This window comes from Haemaphysalis longicornis, unplaced genomic scaffold (assembly GCF_048455015.1).
Source record: "Haemaphysalis longicornis isolate Haplotype H1 unplaced genomic scaffold, Haemaphysalis longicornis Haplotype H1 scaffold_31, whole genome shotgun sequence".
Lineage (NCBI taxonomy): Eukaryota > Metazoa > Arthropoda > Arachnida > Ixodida > Ixodidae > Haemaphysalis > Haemaphysalis longicornis.
Genome location: NW_027526340.1, coordinates 2,536,946 through 2,558,425, shown reverse-complemented (window position 1 = coordinate 2,558,425; position 21,480 = coordinate 2,536,946).

The following is a 21,480-nucleotide window of genomic DNA, read 5'->3' as shown; positions in this document are numbered from 1 at the left end:
TCGGCGGTGGGAATCGATGATAAGGCCCCAGCAGCAGAATTCAGCAACGCCTGTACGATGAAGAAACGAAAGGCCGTGAGCCACATGTTCCCAGTGCTTTCGCCGCGCCCACTGACAGTTTACAGTGTACCATCGTTGCCTTAACGGCTCAGGTGAACCGCATGGAACAACTACTCACTAGCCTGACAACCAAACGCCTGTCTCCAGATGAAATGCCACCAGCAACGAATGTACTTGTCCAAAGCTCAATCACACCAGAAACCAACGACACTGATTATGACCTATAATTCTCAGCAAGCTCGGAACATACTAATTTGGCAATGAAATCGCCAATGCTTAAAACGAACAAAGGCCGACGTCAGATGTTACATACAAAATGCCGGACCACAGCCTGATATCATCCTCATCCAAGAAGCCCACGGATGTCATACCATCCCGGACTACAACACCTTCAGCAGTCCCAGCATCACTCACATCAAACGTCGCACTCAGCAGAGCACAACTCCTGTACTCACCCTAACTTTGGTCGACAACAGCATCCCAGCCATCCAGATCGACACCTCTGAATGGAACACCGACACACAAGAAACGGTCGCCATACAATGCCTACCAACGAGTACGATGGAACCACTGACAGTAGTTAATACATATTGGAAACCAGGCAGTGACATCGGATCGGTAGATTGGGTCAAAAGAGTGGCTCACGACCACCTGTCGTTGCTGGAGATTTTAATAGCCGCCACACAGCGTGGGGCTATACGGATTCAAGTCAACGAGGCCGCAAACTACAAGAAGTCACCAAACAAGCAAAATTGACACTACTTAACGATATCCTGCAGCCCACCCCTATTGGAAATAGCGTTGAAAGAAATACGATGCCAGACCTTGCATGGACCAATCAACCCAAGTATGCACAGTGGTACTACACCCAAGAGAACCTGGCCAGTGACATCACATCGTTGCTATTGAGTTAGCACCCTCACGGCCAAAACAATGCAGCCGACGAACCAAATTCCAAATGGGCACCATCGCCCTTACGGCTTGGGACAAGGTCCGAACCCTGCTTCAGGAATGAGAGCCACCAGTCAACCAAGAGTAATGGAGCAAACAGATCCACCAAGCCGTACGCAAGCACACCACAGAGCTCAGAACTCACGACGGCATGAGAACAGCCGACAGTTGACAATCATCTCCTCGCACTACGGGACCGGCGGCTTAGCCTGAGAAAAAAAACTGCACAGAAACAAGCACAACAAAAAACTACGCCGACAACTTCAGGAACTCTCCGACGAAATTCAGAAATATTCGCAACAGCTCATCAATGACAAATTGGTGCAATGGCGTGATAGTATCAATTGTCGCCTCCATACAAGCAAAGTTTGGCGCATCCTTAACAGCCTACTAGGCAATAAGAGAACAATCCACGCCATTCAAAAGCTCAAGCTCCACACAGAAATGACTAACGATGACCTAGCTGAGCTTCTGCTGTATTATTTCCCCCCCCCCACAGCACTACAGTTTCTACTAAGGAGTACCCGAAGACGTCACTCGCACAACCATCAACTACGGACATTTATCAGCCATTCACAATTCATGAACGGCAAAATGCCCTACAAAGCATCCGAAGAAATGCAGCTCCTGGACCAGACCAAATTACGTATAAAATGCTGCGCAACCTACCATACAACCACTTAGAAGCCCTCCTAGGTTACATAAACCAAGCCTGGGAAAGTGGCCAAATTCCTATGGCGTGGAAAACGGCACATGTAGTTGCTATTCCTAAACACGGTAAATCACCAGATGACATTAAGAATTTGCGCCCTATTTCTCTTACCTCCTGCATAGGCAAACTCATAGAAAAGATGGTTCAGGCACTCATTGAATGGGCTCTAGAAGAAAACCAGGCTTTTTGTTATACGATGACTGGTTTTCGCCGACATGTCTCTACTCAAGGCACCATACTCCGCATTCATAGAGACATAGTGGAAGTGAAGAGCACTGCCCAAACTCGTACCATAGTCGGGATAGATATAAAGAAAGCTTTCGACACCGTCGCACACGAGCCAATACTCTAAAAACAAAACGCTACAAATTAGGACCCAGAACAATGCAGTATCTTAGAGATTTCCTCATTAACCGGCTCGTCAAAATCAAAGTAGAAGACCACATCAGTCATGCCCGCTAACTTACAGCAGGAGTTCACCAAGGAGCCATACTTTCTCCAACTCTGTTTAACCTGGCCATGAGCGATCTTCCACCCCTTCTGAATGATATCTCGAGACTAAAACATTCCGTTTATTCCGATGATATTACCGTTAGGTGTCACACGGGCTCTCCTGGCACTCAAAAAGAGACGCTGCAGCGAGTCATAGACGTAGTCACTCAATACACGGCCTCTATGTGCTCTCCTGAGAAGACAGTACACGGTTGTCATCAACTCCCACAAGGCTCACGCAAACAGTATCCGGGAACTCATCAGGCTACACCTAAACGGCAAAAAAATTCCGCGAACACTCCATACGGATCCTCGGCTTTCACATAGTTCAGGACGGTACAGGTACAACCTGGCTGAAAACCATCACTACTCAAGCGAACCAGATCCTCCACATGATAAATAGGGTGTCCCGCAGGAATTATGGCTTAAAAGAACATGAAGGTCGCAGGGTGGTGGAAGCTCTCCGCATCTCACAGATCATGTACGGCCTTCCTTACTACTATCTGCCAAAAACTCAGCGCACAAAACTCGAAGTAATTCTCCTCAACTCCACCCGTATCATAACAGGCACCCCAAGATTCACCCAAAATGACCTATTATATGCCACAGGAGCGCTCAGTACACTCAGTGAGAAGATTGACACGCACCACCTAGCCCAAACCCAAAGACTACAAGCGTCGCCTCAAGGTCGTCTCATCCCCCTCGATCTGGGCCATAACATCTCGCAGCTCCAGCATATTCCACCAGAGCCGCCACCGTGGTCATGTCCCGCCAACATAACCTTGAAGCCCATACCCAAAAATATGGGTCCAGACCAGGCACGTTGCCGCGCTGACAGGGCAAACCGCTACAACAGGAAGTCATTTTCCCCAGAAACTACGGTCATTTACACCGACGCTGCGTACAACGAAGACATCAAAATCGGAACGACAGCTTTTCATAGCGACGTCCTCTCCGCAGTAGCCAAGTACGCCCCCGCACCATCGTCGACATCTCTGGAGCTTCAGGCTATTGTCAACTCCATAGAAGCACACCAAGATCAAACAAAACTGGTTATCATCACGGACAGCAAATCAGCAATTCGCAATCTACGGGAGAATCACATGTACCCCCACATGCGCTACACACTCGCCAGCATCACGCGCAACCACCCTGAGCTTCATACCATATGGGTCCCCGGACACGCAGGTGTAAAAAAGAATGAGAAGGCCCATGCCTTAGCCCGAGCATCTCTCCTTGATCCGGGCACCCCAATACCCTGGCCTCACTTCTATAACCCAAAAGAGCACCGCCGAGAAATGCATCAGACACTTAGAAAGTACTTACGGGACGTGAGAGGTCAGAGAACTACCCTCCCTTATCCCAGGAAATTCGCCCGCGCTGACGCTGTTCTCATTCGACGTGCAGAAACGGGCACGCTACCAACACAACAAATACAACACTACATAGACGGGCTTCGAGGCACACCAAAATGCTCACACTGCGACCAATACCCCAAAAATGAACACACCATCTGGACATGCCCAAACATACAAAGCACCCTGAGATCTTCCCTGCAACCAATTCCTGCCACAAAGCGCCCTACTTGCTGGGAGGCATGGGTCACATCCCCTAAGGAGCTTTAAGAGCTCTATTGGACCACGCTTGCGAACAACGTTAAAACACGCCAGGACTATAGATAGGCAGGACTATAGTCCCTGTAACCTAACCAAGAAGCGAAGCAGTCTTTTGGACACAGGTTTCAAAATAAAGTTTATCTTTTTCTCTCTCTCTTCGCAGCTAGAAGCTGCCACGAGGTGCCACAATCCAGACATACAGCTTCAGGCCGTCCAGCAGATATATCGGCAGCCCTGGAATGACAGCGACCGAACGAAACCGCGGACAAGAGACGCGGCTCCCCTGGGAAGGGGCGGCGGCGGCTCTCTCGAGTCCCCGGGAGTAGCGAGGACGCTCGACCTCTGGGAGCAGGAAGTCGAGATTAACGTACAGGCCGCGCTGGAGTAGCATTTTCCCTCCCTGCGTGGAGGAAGTGTTTACTTCTGCAGGCATTGCAACTCAATAAAGTTGTTCTCTCTCTCTCTCTCTCTCTCTCTCTCTCTCTCTCTCTCTCTCTCTCTCTCTCTCTCTCTCTCTCTTATTTTGCATAATTTTTTTTACTGGCGTTTTTTTATTCTTGGGTTTTGGGAGATGTATAGTATGCGTATTTCTGATTTTGCCAGATCAGGTTCGTGAAAATTTTGTTGTTATTACTTCTTCTTGGTTTTTTAAAAGGCCACTCGAACAATTATCTCTATTTACGTTATTATAACGATTACAGGTGCTTATTTCGCAAATCAGTACTTTTGTGGTAATCCACGGTGTTACACAGTCCTGTCTGTGGGGATACTCAGCAAAGACTGGTACACAATAAAACCAGATGTCATAATATATCGGGAGGGGATGGCCTGCATCAGAGGTCGTGTGGGTGGGTGTGCGGGATTATGAATCGTCAGGTGAATAGTGGGCTGGGTCGGTTGGGCCAGGATTTCAGTGTGTTCGGGAAGCCAGTTTTTTGTAAACGTGGAAGAATGAAAATAACTCCACATATCTTTACAAAGCCTATCCGTTTCAGATCGTGGTACAACATGTCGACTGTATTTGTTAAATATATTATGGGTAAACCAGACGTGACAATAGTGATTTATGGACCGAAAGGCAATGATTTTGAAGCCGCATACGAAGGGGACGTTTATTACCATGCAAGATGCCTGGTACCGGTGAGTGCAAAACACCTCGACTTTTCGTTTTCTTTTTGCTTTGGAATGATAAAAAACGAAGCAGCTTTAAAACAACACTGGCATAACGGAGCTTCAAGCGTATATTTTCCGGAGAAGTTTAATAATGCATGAGATTTCTGTGGTTACTACTATAAATAGACAACCGTGAAGCGCCCCCCAATTCTCTAAAAATGCGCAATTGGCAAACTTAACATAAGTAATCGCGAAATGGTGTAATTAGACATAATTGGTTAGTAAAAGTATTAAAACCAAACTCCTTATAGCAAAAATATGTGCCTTTTAGATTATTTTCACAAGGCTGCGATAAAAAAACAGGAAGGTCTTGTCCAAATCAGTGCTCTTAGGGATCACCTGTCAGCATTATACTTACTACTTCATTACCCACGGGCTTAAAAACTATCGTGCACAAATACGAAAAGTTCTGTGCAAACATCAAAATTCTCCAAATGGTCTAGTTTGCTCATTTCAAAAATATGTCACTTCCGTACCTAATAAAAAAATGAAACGCCCGCATGGAAAACCGCAAGCGTTATTTAATGAAGGATAGATAAAGTAAAATGCATCCATTATTTATTTTTAATTTCAGTAAAGATGTGCAAATGATGCAGACTTGGCCATTAGGAGCATTTTGGTGGATTTATATAACATTTTTAGTTTGGCGCGCGAATCTTATTAAGACCGTGGGTCATGAATTAGTAAGTTCCGTATGAATGTGATCAGGTGAGCCCCCTAAAGAGCCATTCTCTGGTGAACCTTTTCGACGAGTTTTCATGGCCCTGGCATGTCTGCATGTGTATAATTTTAATACTAAAAGATTTTTGCTAATAAATTGAACATGGATAGAGCGTTCAGAGGCATTTTGTGCTTCGTGTTCGTCAGTCTGAAGTTGACATTAAAATGTCAGCTCTCTAGTCAATGTGTCTTTCATCAGCGGAATTTTGTATTTGATGAACCAACCAAGCTGGCCATTGGCCTAACCTATCTAGTAACTTTTCACTCCTCTATGCTACTGCATGGGTTAAATGTGTTTTGCAAACACCTCAACAGAATACAATACATAAATGCTTGGCGCAGGGCTACAGAATGGGCACCACAGATCCTTTATTTGGTTGAAGAAATACTCAGTGTTGCGGAAACAATTTATTAATTTGTTTAATTCTACAATTGCACATTTTGCCAAGGAATTCAGTTCCTATCCCGTAAGCTTTTCATTAGCCCGTTTATTATTCGTTCATTCATGTTTCCCCAGTTTCATGCTAGAAAACGGGAATTGCGAGCTGTTTCATCTTTTCAGGTACGTACAGCTTCAAAAATGTGTTATGTGCCCAGGTTAGGTTTAACTAGCGCGTGAAAATAATGTAGGTACTTTTAGCTCCGTCGTGGATTTTCAGCTACTTAGACGTTTCCATATAGCCACTTTTGCTAGCCGACATTTGCCAGCACTGAGGACAAACTTCAGTCCCTCTCTGGTCCGGATACCGCGCGGCAACCGCATACGCCGGCCGTTCCATGTAGCGGTCAGGCAGGGGTGACCCATGATGCGGGAATAGACAAGTCAGAAGCGACCTTCGACCCCAAGGAGAGTTCTCGCCTCTTCTTCTCTTAAAGGGGTACTGACACTAAATTTCTCGCTTTCGGTTTCTATGCTGTAAAGAATACCTATTGGTTCAGTAATTACAAAAATCGAGCGAAAAGCGGCCAGCCGCCAGCCTAGAATTAATTATAACGCATTTATTCCAATCAGTTTCAAATTCGGTCGTCGCACGCCAAATGGCCGTTCAAATGCAGGACGGACAATGTGACGTCACGGTTTCCGTGACGTCAGGGACGTTTGCCGCATCGTCTGCTACGATTGCACATGGACCGCACTCGCCCCCGCAGTCGACACGTCGTCTGAATCATCCGACTCGGATGAGTCGCTCCCACCCGGCATACAGACAGACAGACAGACAGACAGACAGACAGACAGACAGACAGACAGACAGACAGACAGACAGACAGACAGACAGACAGACAAAACAACTTTATTTGGGCACGGATGAGGCGATTAGGCCGGCGAAGACTTCACCGTCGTCCGTTTTTTAATATCGCTGCGGTTCGAACCGGCGCAGACTGTGAGAGCAAGAGCTTGTCGCCACTCTTCCAATCGATCTGATCACGGAAAAGAAGTTCCACATGAGAGAAAGTAGATGTTAGTTTGTTGAAAAATTGATCTAGGGATTGTTATCAGCGCTGAATTTTTTTTAAAAAAGCGGCGATCACATATTTGCCGTGATGGTAAGCTTACGCTGACTGGCAGCGGGGGTTCGGCTAGAGGGTACTAGAAGTTTAGGAGTTTCTCGAACGGTGGCCTGATACGGTGTCGGCACCCCACGGCAGACAGATTCGGGCCCATTTCTCCCGCTCTCCCCCCCGCCTAAAAACCTCATTGCATCGCATCGCCCGAGCGGCGGCCTCTCCCATTGTTCCAGCGGGTCGACATGTAGGTGGCGACAGCGCCGCGCTGCTAGTATGGATGCTCCGCTGAGCGGCCCGGCAGATTGCACACTGTGGACGCGCTTCGTGCCTTTGTCGCGCCGCATGTGCGGACGAAAGGTTGATGATGTTTGAAGGTTAATGGCGCAAGGCCAGCTAGGGCAAAGAGGCCAAGAAAGTGGTTTGATGAATTGGTGACAACTAAAAGGTTAGTGGGAACACGAATAAAATCAATTAAAGACTATGACCACGGCTGGTGTAAAGGGCCAGAATTAAGACCAAGCGTGGTTAAAAAATAATTGAGGTGGCCGGTGTAGAGAACCAGGGGTAAAACTATGGGTGGTATGAGACATATGAGATGAGCTGTAAGAGTTGAACTTCTGAAAGAAACTTGAAGGTGCGCTGGACAGAAAACATGGCGTCGTCTCCTAAAAAGTATGAGCGATTAAATGGAATATGTTGTCTGTAGAGTTCTCTGAAGTGTTTTCGTCGTGTAGTGTCGAGTGCCTTGCGTTCAATGAGGATTTGTATCACAGATAGGCCCTCCCCACACCTGCTACACAGGAGTCTTGGAGATCCCGTGAGCAGGTGCGAGTGCGTTACATGCGCATGGCCTATCCGTAACCTAGCTAAGCCACGGCCGGACTGGAGGCGCGCGCGCGTTCCTTCATACGGCCTTTCCTACGCTTCGGACACAATGGGAGTGCTTCTCCGCGGGTGGCTTCACTGCTTGCCGCGTGAGGGCGCAGCGACCCTGCAGTAGCTCACGTCCGGGCGTTCGCGCGCGCGTGCTTGTTGGTGCTGCCGCTCTGACATTTTTATTGCATTGTATGTTGTTTGCGAAGTGCTGCCAGTAAAATACGTCGTGATTTGTGTATCTGTGTGTGGACCTACTGTTGCTTTGTCGTTCTGTGGGAGATGTGTTTTAGTGCGAAGCAGTGAATCGGTCGCCGCGGACCGGCCAGCGAGACTATGGTGTACTGTTGCGTACCGCACTGTAAGTCACAGTCAAGCAGTGCATCAGTTCCCGAGGGATGCAGAACTGGTCGCTAAGTGGCTGAAAAACATTTCGAGGCAAAATTTGGTTGGCAAGGACAAGTCGGCGTCAACTGACGTTTGTAGCCAGCATTTCCTCTCCACTGACTGCGTGCCCGGGTGCCTGATCAGGGAACGTCTACCTGGTGCATTTTTGAGAAAGCTGTCGTGCACCATTTACGCACAAATGTACTAAAAGTACTGAGAATCCTCATCCAGCCACATCTCGAAAACTCGCCGCTGCTTTGTTGTCCGGAAGGCGTCGACAAAAGCCACTTGATAAGGTCTGCTAGCTTGATTTCTGAGAAATTTGTTAGAATACTTCTGATCAACTACGCGCGTGGAAGGTAACCGACAAGAACGAGAGGCCAACAAGTTATGTGCATAAGCCACCCAGGAAGCACTTTAGGCTTTGAATTTTGTTCCCAGGTGGGAGTGATTTCGGCAAAAAGGATTGCAATCGACATTACAGTTCTTAATGAACTATTTAATGAAATATTATTGAAAGAAGTGCTCTGTTTGTATGTTTTGAAGCTTTCCTTACTTACAATGCGTGCATCATACCATTTCATAACGTCTTGTTTAGCGATACGAACAAGATAAACGAGCTGCATGAAACATCCTGTGACATAGCATTTCAAGTATAGAGCTTTTCGAGTTATAGTATTCAGTCACATAGTACATATTCAGGTGGGCACAGCCTAACGCGCGTCATCCAGTTTGTATTTTCGTTGTAAATAAAACTTTTTCCCAATTGTGCAGCACCATCTCATAATTGTTTGTAATGCCGCCGTAGCGCAAACAAAAATGCCAGCTCTTCGGTTTAAGAGCAGTGACGCCAATCCAAGTCTGGCGTTTTGTTCAGTACAAACGCCGAATGTTCCACGTAAACTTATTTGCTGACTCAGACCCATTCGCAGGCAAAACAATAACTGCAGTGGTTGAATAATTCATTGATGGTAGGGTTTAACGCGCCGACGCTGCGCAGGCGATGAGGCGCGCCGTAGTGGATGGCTCCAGATTAATTTTTATCACCTGGGCATCTTTAACGTGCGCCGAAATCTTGTACACATGGGTGTTTTTGCTTTTCGCTTCCATCAGAAAAGCGGCCGCCGCGGCCGGAAATCGAACCCGCGTCCGCGTGCTCAGCAGCGCAACGCCTTAGCCACTGAGCCACCGCGGTGGATTGCAGTGGTTGACTACAAATAAGTGCAAAAAGTGTTAGTTTCAGTACATGACAGTTAAAAAAGGGCCCATCTGCCCGCGAGGGGGACTCGAGTAAATGAGTCGAATAGGGGGTGGGTGTATTGCGTTAACGTTTGGTGTTTGCGGAGTTGGTGGTAGTGAACGCGTTGTATCAGCAGCTTCTTGACGTAGTTTGAATGAGTCAAGGATATCAGGCGCGTTCGTAGCATTTCATTCTGTGTCGGTTTTGTGGCGCAGTGGGTAGAGCACCATGTACTTTGCACCATGTACCTAGGGTCGTGGGGTCGAAACCAGGCGCCGGTATGTAATATTTTTAAATGCAGAGCATTTCTTTAACTCACGATGTCACCCGGCGTTGGCGTGCCTCGGCGTCCGTAACAGCCGTTCCAGGTGCGCCCTCTCCCCCACTCCTCCTCTGAATTCTTTAATTCTTTAGAATTCTTCAATGTGCCTGTTGTGTGAGTCAGTAATGTATTGTTCCAAGTGTGATTTTATTACGTTTAGTTTGTTGTCTGTCTGTTCGCTCCTGTCTGCTTGCCAAGTTTTACAGAGTTGTTGTCTAATGTGTGGCTTGAGGTCTGTGTAAGGGAGTGTTGCCATGTCTACTGTGTTTCGGAGTGCAGCATTGGCGGCCATTTCATCCGCAACTTCATTACCGCCAATGCCAGAGTGGTCTGGCACCCAACACACAGTCACCCCAAGGTTTGAGCAATAAGCTACCATAATTGCTTTGAAGACAAGATTAATGACATGGTTTTTTGATGACTTTCCGGATGACAATGCCGGACGACGCTCATCGAATCTGTATAAATGATGGATGTAGGAATATGATGTTCAACTATGTGACTTACAACCAGAAATAGGCCATATGCTTCAGCCGTAAAAATACTTGTCTTTACATTCATTCTTCTACATGCTTCGAAATTGGGACCATGCGCAGCACAAGACACTGAAAAACTCTGCAGCCTGTATTTATTCTGCAGATGCATGAAATGCTGCAAAATCCCACTTCTTGGTGTCCTGTTCTTATCGTATTGTACGAAAGACAAGTCACATGCCACAGGACGAAGATGTCATGGTGCTACAAGATCAGTGTGACATGATTTGAATGTGTCTAAGAGGGAGATCTCATGAATAGTCACCTCGTCCCTCACTCTCTGCGATAAAGGAAAAGGGATGGATGGGCGGTTTAAAAACAGTTTAGTTGTGGGCATATCATTAAAAACCGGTTTAAAAGGATGGTTATTCATTGATGAGATTTTGGAGGCATATAGGAGGTCAACATAAGTTCGCTGGTAGGCTAAGCACCATTTGTACCCCTCTGCATAAAGACTGTGTACAGGACTGGTACGGAATGACCCACAAGACAGGCCAAGCCCCAAGCGAAGCACTGGGTCGAGCATTTTAAGTGCCGTTTTTGTGGCTGACCCATACACAACGCTTCCGTAGTCCAACGGTGACCCTACCAACGCGGCATAAAGTCGAAGCAGGAGTTGTTTGTCTGCACCGTATGATTGGTGAGACAGGACTTTTAGAATGTTCATTGTTTTTAGGCATTTTTGTTTGAGTCGTTTTATCTGGGGTATGAAATTGAGTTTCTCGTCAAACACCACACCCAAAAACTTGTGTTCTTTTTTTACTGGAATTGAATCACCAAAGAGTTTTACTTCGGGATCGGGCAGAATGCCCCGCCTTTTTGAGAATACAACGCACGTACTTTTAGAAGGATTAAGTTTAAATCCATTATCATCTGCCTACCGAGAAAGTTTGTTTACCCCAAGGTGGACCTGACGTTCACAAATGGATACCTTACATGATTTGAAAGATATTTGAACGTCATCTACATAAATCAAGCAGGATATGGTTGGCGGCAGTGCCTTTCGGAGGGAGTTCATCTTAACTATAAACAAGGTTCAGCTCAATACGCTACCTTGAGGCACGCCATTCTCCTGCACGTGAACGTTTGAAAGTGCCGAACCGACTCTGCACGAAATGTTTGTTCAGACATGTAACTGGAAAGAGTATTCAGCATGTTACCTGTTACACCATAGGATTTTAGGTCTGCAAGAATGCCATAACGCCACGCCGTATCATAAGCTTTCTCGATATCAAAAAATACGGTCATGCAGTACTCTCTGTGTATAAAGGCATCCTTAATGTAAGATTCCAGTGAAACTAACTGCTCGTTTGTGGATCGCCCTGCCCGGAAGCCTGCCTGGCACCTCTCGAGAAGACCGTTGTACTCAAGAAAGTACACGAGCCTACGGTTTATCACCTTCTCGAGGAGCTTGCACAGGCAGCTTGTCAAAGCAATGGGCCTGTAACTGGAAGGAGAGGAAGAGTCCTTCCCTTCTTTTAGGAAAGCCACTACTATGGCCTCCCTCCAAGAGCGCGGAATGTGCCCCGAAGGCCAAATCTTGTTATATAGGTGGAGGAGTGTTAGAAGAGTGTCTGAGTGCAGGTGCTGTATCATTGTATATGTGATGTTGTCTGGGCCGGGAGCTGAGGGTTTACAAGTTCTCAGAGGGGCCCTCAGCTCATGAAGTGAAAACTCCAAGTTATAAGAGGAGGTTGACTTATCATTATCAAGTAGACTTCTTTTCAGCCAATTGTTTGTGTTTCATGAAAGTGCCAGTGTAGTGTGCTAAACTGTACACGTGTTGGAAGTGTTGTGCGAGTGTGTTAGCCTGGTCTTCCAGTGTGTCCCCTGTTGTACTAACCAGGGGCAGGCTGTGTGTCTGTTTTCCTTTAGTTTGCGTATTCGTGTCCAGACTTTGCGACGGTCAGTGTAAGAGTTTATGGATGTTACCAATGAACGCCAACTCTCCCGTTTTGCCTCACGGCGCACACGTTTTCCCATCGCCTTAGCCCTTTTGAACAATAAAAGGTTTCCCGACGTGGGGTACCGGCGCAGGATACCCCACGCCTTGTTCTGGGCCTATCGCGCACGCCTACCGTCCTCATTCCACCACGGCCTCCTCTGGTTGCGCGGGTCACCAGAGGCGTGGGGAATAGACTTTTCGGTGGCGTCGAGGATGTGTGCCGTGAGGAGTTGGGCGGCTGCATGTACGTGTAGGTGTGTTATAGATGTGTAGTGTAGTTTGAAGATTTCTGTAAATGTATTCCAGTTTGCTTTTGCTTCATTGAACCTATTATGGGAAGGTGAACTGGTAGGCCCTTTGTCAATGTATGTTAATGAAGTAGGGAAGTGGTCACTACCGTATGGATTCGTGTCCACGTCCCATTCAAGAAACGGGAGAAGTACTGCCGATCCTATTGTCAGGTCAAGGTGTGAGTAGGTGTTGTGTCCTATATTATAATATGTTGGCTGTTTCTTGTTGAAAAGGCATGCTCCCGACGATGTTAAGAATTTCTCAATGAGGCGACCTCGGGCATCGGTGCAGGAAGAGCCCCAAAGAGAATTGTGTGTATTCAGGTCGCCTATCAAGATGTAAGGTTCAGGCAACTAATCTACCAGCCCTTCGAAATCCGAGCTCGAGAGCTGGAAGTCAGGCGGTATGTAAAGGGAGCATACTGTTATTAGTCTATTAAATATATTTGAACGAATCACAACAGCTCCAAGGACAATGTTTAAGGGGATGGTATTACATGCAATGTATTTTTGAGCGACAATAGCCACACCGCCCGAGGAGTGTGTGCATCCATCTCTGTCTTTTCTAAATACCATATAATTATTCAGGAAGTTTGTGTTTTTACTGCTCAGATGAGTTTCCTGCAGGCACATTATACTTGGTTGCTTGGTGTGCAGTAGCTTATATACATCGTCAAGATTTTTGATGAGGCCTCTACACTTCCATTGTACAATATTTTCCCTTCCCATTATTTGCAATAGCGACTGGAAATGTGTGAGAATGTGTGTTTATGTATTGGCTTTCGGGGCAGTGACTCTTGGTTTTTTTGGCATATCGCATGGCTTGGACGATGGTACCCGTTCCTTCGGCTGCAATGCAGACAGGTAGGATCCAACGTCCATGTCTTGGTTGGACATCCTCGGAGTCCCCAACGGATTGGGTTCCTTGGACCTAACACCCTGGTGGGTGCTGTTTTCTGCAACCGCCGCCAGCGATGACATCGGCACTGCCAGAAGTGGCACAGGTGGTGCGGCAGGGGCAGGAGCTGCCGCGGGCTCCCCCAGCATCATCTCCTCCGTACCCTCACTTGAGCTTTGGGCAGGTGGAGGAGAAATGGTGGAGGCAGCAGCGCCCCCAACTGACTGAGTTGCCACCACAGCTACTGCTGACTGAGCAGGCGGTGTGGCAGCGGGTTGGGCCGCCGGAGGCAACCCGGTGGGAGGCGGGAGCGGGACCAAGTCCGACTCGCGGTACTGGGTCCCCGCCGAAACTAGACGCCGCTCCGCCCCCCGGCGAGCTGCGTCGGCATACCTCCCCAGGGGGAAAGAGGCGATCGTCTTTCGCGCCTCCGGGAAGGTGATGTTTTCCGTGACTTTGACGTTGATGATTTTCTTTTCAATTTTGAATGTCTCGCAGGCTTGCGAATACGCGCCGTGAGGTCCTTGGCAATTCACACGAAGCAATTGATTAGAGGGGCAATTATCAGAGTGATGACCTTGTTGCGCGCACTTGGCGCAGGTTAGTTGCCCCCGACACGAGTTGGTACCATGCCCGAACCGCTGGCACTTGTAACAGCGCCGCCGATTCGGGATGTACGCTCGGACAGAGCACTGGATAAATCCTGCATTGATATGGTCTGGAAGAGTTGAACGGTCGAATGTGAGAATGATGTGCCTGGTAGGAATTTCCTTATTATCTCATCTTATGGATATCCGCCTGACTGCCGTCACACCCTGATATCTCAGGCCTTCTAGAAGATCGGCTTCTGTCTCGTTTGCCAGATCTGACTCTGAGATCACGCCCTGCGAGCTGTTGAGGCTGCGGTGGGGCGTGACCTTGATGCCAAGATCGGCAATACGGGTCTGGCTCGGGAGATTTGTGGCCTGTTGCTGGGTGGTGACTTCTACCAGCAACTCTCCAGTTCTTTGCTTTTTGGCTTTGTAGTGTTCACCGATTATTCCTTCTATGAATTTTGTAATCAGAAACACGGACATTGAGGCAACTGGCATCTCTTTTTCAAGGGATTCGATCATCAAGAATCGGGGATAATTATCAGGTTTCGGGAGAGTGAAAGTTGGAAGGAGTGGGTACGTAACATCGGTGCGGCTCCTTTCCTTTTCAGGGACCGATCAGGTTTACGGGAGGGGGGGGGTTCAATTTATCCATGTGGCATTCTAAAAAAGTATGGGACGGGGGTACTTTCTTCTCAAACCTTACCCTAATAGTTTGAGAGGTCCCGGAGCTCCCTGCCTGGTAAACAGACAGGGAGCCCATCCACCGGAGCTTGACCTGGGCTCCGACGGCCACCGTTTGAGGTTTCTACCCTTCACCTTAAAACTCATTACCACGGTCGGTTACAGCATGAGTATGGAGGATCGGGGTCCGCGGTATCGTCAGTACCGTCACAAAGATTGCTCAAGATGCCCCGTGCGGGAGCGGACGAAAGGAGCAGACAAGAGTGGTATGCTGTAGTTCGGTTCCTCAACGTTCAATGCATAGCATGGAAGCGGCAATAAGTTGTCATTACTACGCCAAAAAATAGGAGACCCATCGGGAATCTCAGAACGGCCAAAATAATGACAAGGAACTTGTACTTGTAGCAAGCTTGATCTTTCCAGACTATGGTTTTGAGCCTAAAATAAAGCATAAATAGAAACGAATAAGCAAGCCTTAATCTCTGGAATTCAGTTTACAGCAGCAGTTCCAATTCCTTTCACTGGTAGCACGGCGCATTCTTGCATTTATGAGATGCATTCAAATGGTAACACCAGTTTACTGCCCCGACATTTTTTCTAAAAGCTTACGATATTTTTTGTGTGTTTGAACGGCAATATAAAATTCCTGAAATTTAACCAGCGCAGAGATATAAATGCAACCGTTCTAACGGGTCTTTGGCGCGCAGCTTTAGACAAACGAAAATTTAGCGATTCTGAAGGCAGGCTTGATGAATAGGGGTGTCGGATCACTTATTTAAGGCTTTCGTTGCAAGTAAACTTCCGAATTAAATTTCTAAAGTGCGCAGTACGTTCAACATCCCATAGCTAGACTTGCAAATTACAAGCAGGTTTACAGTGTGTAAATCAAGCTTCTGGGACCTCACAGTGAGCACAAATTTCCTGTTACGGCTGCACTGTTGACCATACGCGTTGATTTAAAATCTAACAGGTGCCTAGAACAGCGAGATGGGTTCGCATTCTTGGGTAAAAATACTATTTATTTTCGAAAAGGTACGGGAAAAATTCGATCACACACGCGCCGGCAAGTGCAGGATACGGCCCCGGTAATGTATGGGTGATAGCCCACGGGTCGTGTGCAGTGAAATTGTTTTAAATGCAGAGCATTTCTTAGCCTCGCCTGTTCCTGCGTCGGACGGTGTCAACAGTTTCGCGTCCGCAGCAGGTGCGCTTCTCCTTCCCTCCTCTCTCTCAACAGCAGCTGGCATGCGCATGCGTCGTAGTCAGCCCGTTCGCTCCGTCGCGGTCTCGGCGTAACAGGTGCGTGATAGCAGCGTGGTGGGGCGTGGAAAGGCGAGCGCTGCTTGCGCATGCGCGCTCTCCCCCCCGTACTGCTCTCCCTCTACTGCGCGCGCTGCAAATATAGCGGCTAGCGGTCGCTCGTGTTTCAGTCACTGCGTTGCTCCTTCCTTCCTTGGTTGACGCTCGTGCCCACGTTTACTCGTTTCTGCTACTCCAGCATCACGGAAGAAGCGATTGAAGCAACACTGCCTTCAATCAGTACTGAGGCCCCAATGCTCTGCATTTACTCGTGTTCCCCTCGCGGGAAGGTGCGGGAATTTTTTTTGTTTGTTTCTTCTTTCTATAAGGGCATAGCGCAATTTTACAAGGGTGTGGCAAATGCACGGGTATGCACAGGTCTTGTCGCTTCTTACCCGTTTCATGTATTAACTTTTATCCACTAAATAAACACCACGCCACCTTCCGAAAATACCCTTTGACGTTCGCGAAACGGCAGGCGACAGCACTCATCAATAAGGAAAATGCAATGTGTCAAAGTAATGTTTATAACACGTTTGCAAACTCCAGCGGTGACAATGGCGAAGATGTTTCGTAGAATTAAACCAGCGCATTAACCTGCAACGGCCGCTGATTATTGCGTTCCTAGAGGAACTGCGCAAGCAAAGGTAACTATATCATTGCTTGCTGCCGAACAAGTACTCATACTGCTGGTTTTATCGTGTGCAGAACGCGTCTTGGGCCGCGCGCAACGTGAACGAGCAGACGACGCTAGAGCGCCATCCACACTAGGAGCGGCTCGTCCCGCCGCCGCCAGGGGCCGACTATGTTCGATTTTGGGGCGAATAGCGGCGACGCTGCTGGCCTCGACCACTAAACAGATGCCAACCATGGAGGATGCCAACCCCCGGCCGCAGCTCCCGGCCTGCGCGGCGCAAGATTTGCGCTGCTGGCTGAGGTTTTTGGCGCTTTCGCAGCTGATTGATTGATTGATTGATTTATTTATTGCTTGATTATGAGGTTTAAAGCGCCGGCGCTACACAGGCGATGAGGCGCACGGATGTGGAGAGCTCAGGATAAATTTCGACCACCTGGGGATCTCTAACCCGAGCCGAAATCTCGAACATACGGGTATTTGTAGCTTTTGTCCTACATCACAAAATCCGCCATGGCCGGAAATCGAACCCGCGCCTTTGGGCAGCTGATTTATAAAGTAGACGCAGAACGTTCTAACTCCACTTATGAAAATTTATGCTAGCAGAACCCAACATCAAAATATCGACGCTTTCCCCCAACGATACTTTCGCTTTTCCGGGGGCCGAATTCCCTAAAAAGACGGGGCGTCGCTTTGAAGCGACGGGTTAGCGCCATTGAAATGTATGTGTTCTGGAGTTGGAGCCGTCGCTTTGCGGTGCTCCTCATGAGGAGTGACACTGAGAAAAGCACTGCGACAAGGGCGCGAAGCGACAACCACTGCCCCCCCTCGTTTCACTTGTCGCTTCGCGCCCTTGCCGCAGTGCTTTTGTCAGGGTCACTCCTCATGAGTAGCACCGCAAAGCGACGGCCCCAACTCCAGAACACATGCATTTCAATGGCGCTAACCCGTCGCTTTAAAGCCGCGCCCCGTCTTTTTAGAGAATTCGGCCCCCGGATGCGTATTCGGAAGACGCTCTTAATATATACAGTAATCTCGATTTAACTGAAACTTGTAAAATTATCTGAGAACTTCGAAATAAGCGTCGTTTCGAGATAAGTGAATGCCAAAAATTTGTGGTCAGGCGTATGAAATAAAAGCTAGTGGTGCTAAAAAAGCTCCACTGCCAATGGTTTTAGTAAGAAATGAAAAATAATTCGCGGGAAATAAAAAGTTTATATATTGCAGAAGAAAGAACTGCACGATGTTCGTCTTTTTTGCGTTCGCATCCGCCTACCAAAAAAGCCTTGTAAAGCTGCTCAATGCATCCCATCAATTGTTGGTCGCCACTGCTGCTTTCTATCTTGCCGCGAAGCAGGCTCTGCGTGTTTGTTGTTTCGGCCGTTGTACGAAGTTCTGGAGGTTGTGCCCATGATCAGCTGCGTCATCCACACCAACCTCAACGATGCAACAACCGACAGCATTCCGGTAACGGGGACATCGGCCATGCACTGAGCGTACTCAGCGTAAATTTGCCGTTCACGACCGCGTTCGGCGAGTAGTTGGAGCTAAGCGGTCGAACAGAGACATTATCAGCTCCCTGTAGCGAACGTTGCCTTGTGTCTTCTCTGTCAATATTTCGACATATCCGTGATCCCATAAAAAAACTTTTCGAGAAAAAGGGCGGAAATGCGAAACGCTTATGGGAGCTAAATGCGCGGCGAGAAAACGTTTCGACTCAACAGATATTTCGAGATATCCGAAATCGAGTTAAACTAGAGTCACTTGATGCGTAGCTTATTTTGTGGCTTAAGTTAAAGGGCCACTGCAGCACTTACCATCTATTACTAGGAATGTTTTTTGGCGTAAAGTCTATTGTGCCAGCAGTATCCTCCCGCGAGAATTATGAAAATCCGTTCACTATCACCGAAACTACGCGCTATGAGAAATCGCGCATAATCGTTCCCTCTCAACTCGACCGCTGACAACGCGACGAAAGCTGCGCGCTTTCTCCCGGGGAGGGAGCGGCTCGCGGCGTTTTCTTACATGGCCTTCGATATATCACAGGCTGGGGAGTTTTCTCCTTTTCTCCGCAACGTGGAAGGGTCCGTTTCCGGACTGGTGCCGCAAAAAAAGCAGGCACGGGTGCTTGCTCGCAAGCAAGTGCTCGGGCTGGTAGGGCGTTTTTGAAGCAATAAACGTTTGTTGTCGAGTGGTCTGGTTTCAAGGGAAGTATTGAGCTCATCACTCAGACTCCGTGCACATTCAAAACACAAAAGAAACGGCAAAACTGTCCCTACAGGTTCAGGCATAGGACAGGCTCGTACACAGCGCCGACGACGGCGGATCGTCACAGGAAATGGGAGAAATTAGCCGCGAAGTTGACCAGTGACAGCCAATCGGACAGCCTTGGCCTCAATGACGTCGTTCAGGCCATGCCAGGGGTGCATAATGAGGAGAACTGAAGAGAGCGCGGTTGGTTTTTCAGCGTCTTTCACAGCGATTCGCGCGCTCACCGCTTCACGTCCATGTGTAATATTTGGCTCAGGTATTTCTAGTAGCGTAATCTAAGCGTCGCGCAGGTTTACGTGCACTGCATAAGGGTGTTGCAGCGATGGACCGGCACCGGAAAAGTTTACCCCTTACCCAGCTTGACTCTGCGAATGAAACAAAAGCGGTGGGGGATTGCGGGGGGCGCATGTTATATGTGGCAGAAAGTTTACTGTTTTTTTTACGTTCTTCCTTCGAACGAAAATATCAAAACCCTTCACGGGTAGCCCTACCGGTGATGCTTGTACTGTGAGCTTTTTTATCATTTCCTGCAGATAATAAATTAAGGCACAGCACTCATGGGTTACGCATAGCGTTGCTTCGACGCGGCGTTGTGGCGCGTGCGAGGAACTCCAATGAGGAAATAAAAGGGTGGTTCACTCTGGTTCCATCTTTATGCCTGCATTAGTAAAATCACATATATATTTATAACGTGGCAGAAATTATCAGTGTACACACTCTGGCTTTACTTATTATATTACCAAGAGGTAAAAGGTATGCAAGCTTCGACTCTAGCGTTTTTATTTTTGTTTTTTGTTGTGCGAGGTGTTGTTACACGTGGGGAGGCAAGAAACGTTAAATGCTCACGGATTAGTTGAAACTAGTCACAATGCCTCCATAACTGCTGTTAAATAAGGGCCCCTCACTTAATAATTAAAAGCGCCCGGCAAATAGATATCTTTCGCTGGGGTTAGCTTGTTTACTGGTATTGTGTTTCTTTCCTCGCCGGCCTAGCCAACAGAGCTGACTTGAGCGTGAGGGGCGTAAGGAGAAACTGCGGAGGCTTCTTTGTTATTTGCCGTGCTTTTGTGTCCACCCGACGAGCGGGCTCGGAGACGACGCATGCAACCTCGTCGGTCGCTCCATATTAGCTGAAAGCGATGTAGGCTTTCCAAGAAGGATTTCGTTGCGAGAAGCCGGCGGAGGGGGACCGTTGACATTTTAACGACCGCGATTACCGCCACGAGAATCCCCGAAGCGGACGGGAGCTGACGCTCGAGCTGACGGGAGCTGATGGTCGGGTCAGACTTAGGAAGAAGTCACCAGACGTTCTGTCCACGATAGTTGCACTTCTCAAAGCTACTGAGCGAAGTTGCAGTTCGTCACGCGTCTCAACCTGGTGACTCGGCGGGCGGGATTGCGTCCATAGAGACCAAGACTTTGTTAAGCGCTCCACGTGTCTACAAAGGAATGGAATTTCGGCGGCGCGGAGCACAAACATAGGCGTGCAGGGTTAGGGCTGCTTTTCCCGTCGTAGGTCTGCTTTAAGTGGTTGGTTTTTATTTCTGTCATATTTGTGTTTTGTGGAATACCTTTGGGTTTCTGTATGAGAGTGAGAGAGGTGGGCCACGTGACTATGTTGAACCCGCCTAGCTTTGTTTGGCACGGTGGCCAATCAGTGGCCTAGTGTGGGCTATTGAATGAGCCACCCTCACTCTCAAGTTGTGAAGTCCGGTGTGTGGGCGGGGTTTTGTTGGTAAAATAGAGGATGGTTGAACAGAGACAGGAGGTGGATAGCGGCGAGCCTCGCTCGACGCGGGCCTTGCCCGACGCCTTGTTTGCGAACACGAGCCATGAGTTCTAAATAAGTAGTGCAAATAAAGTGTCCATATTGTACATTTTGAGTTTGTTGGGAGTAGACCGTCATCGGCTATGTGCCGTCGGCCAACGAGCCAGAAATCATCGTTTCATCGGATCATCGATCTTCGAGCATCGGCGACCGATCGACCTACTTTTGAAGGTTAACTACTGCCACCTATATTCGCCAATTTATATATTTAAATCTAATTTAAAATACATTTGCTAATCAATGTTTTGCTTTAGTTTTATGTACGTGTAGTTGTTCTATCAGTATACTTGTGAATTAAATTTGTGTTTACTTGATTCATCTCTTTTCTTGACGAAACAAGGTCAAATGTGGTACGAGAAATAGAATGTTGGGGGAATAGTTACAATAAAACAATGTCCTGGGCACGGTGTAAGATATAGTTTTAGGTGAGGACACACCTGGCGAAACAAACGT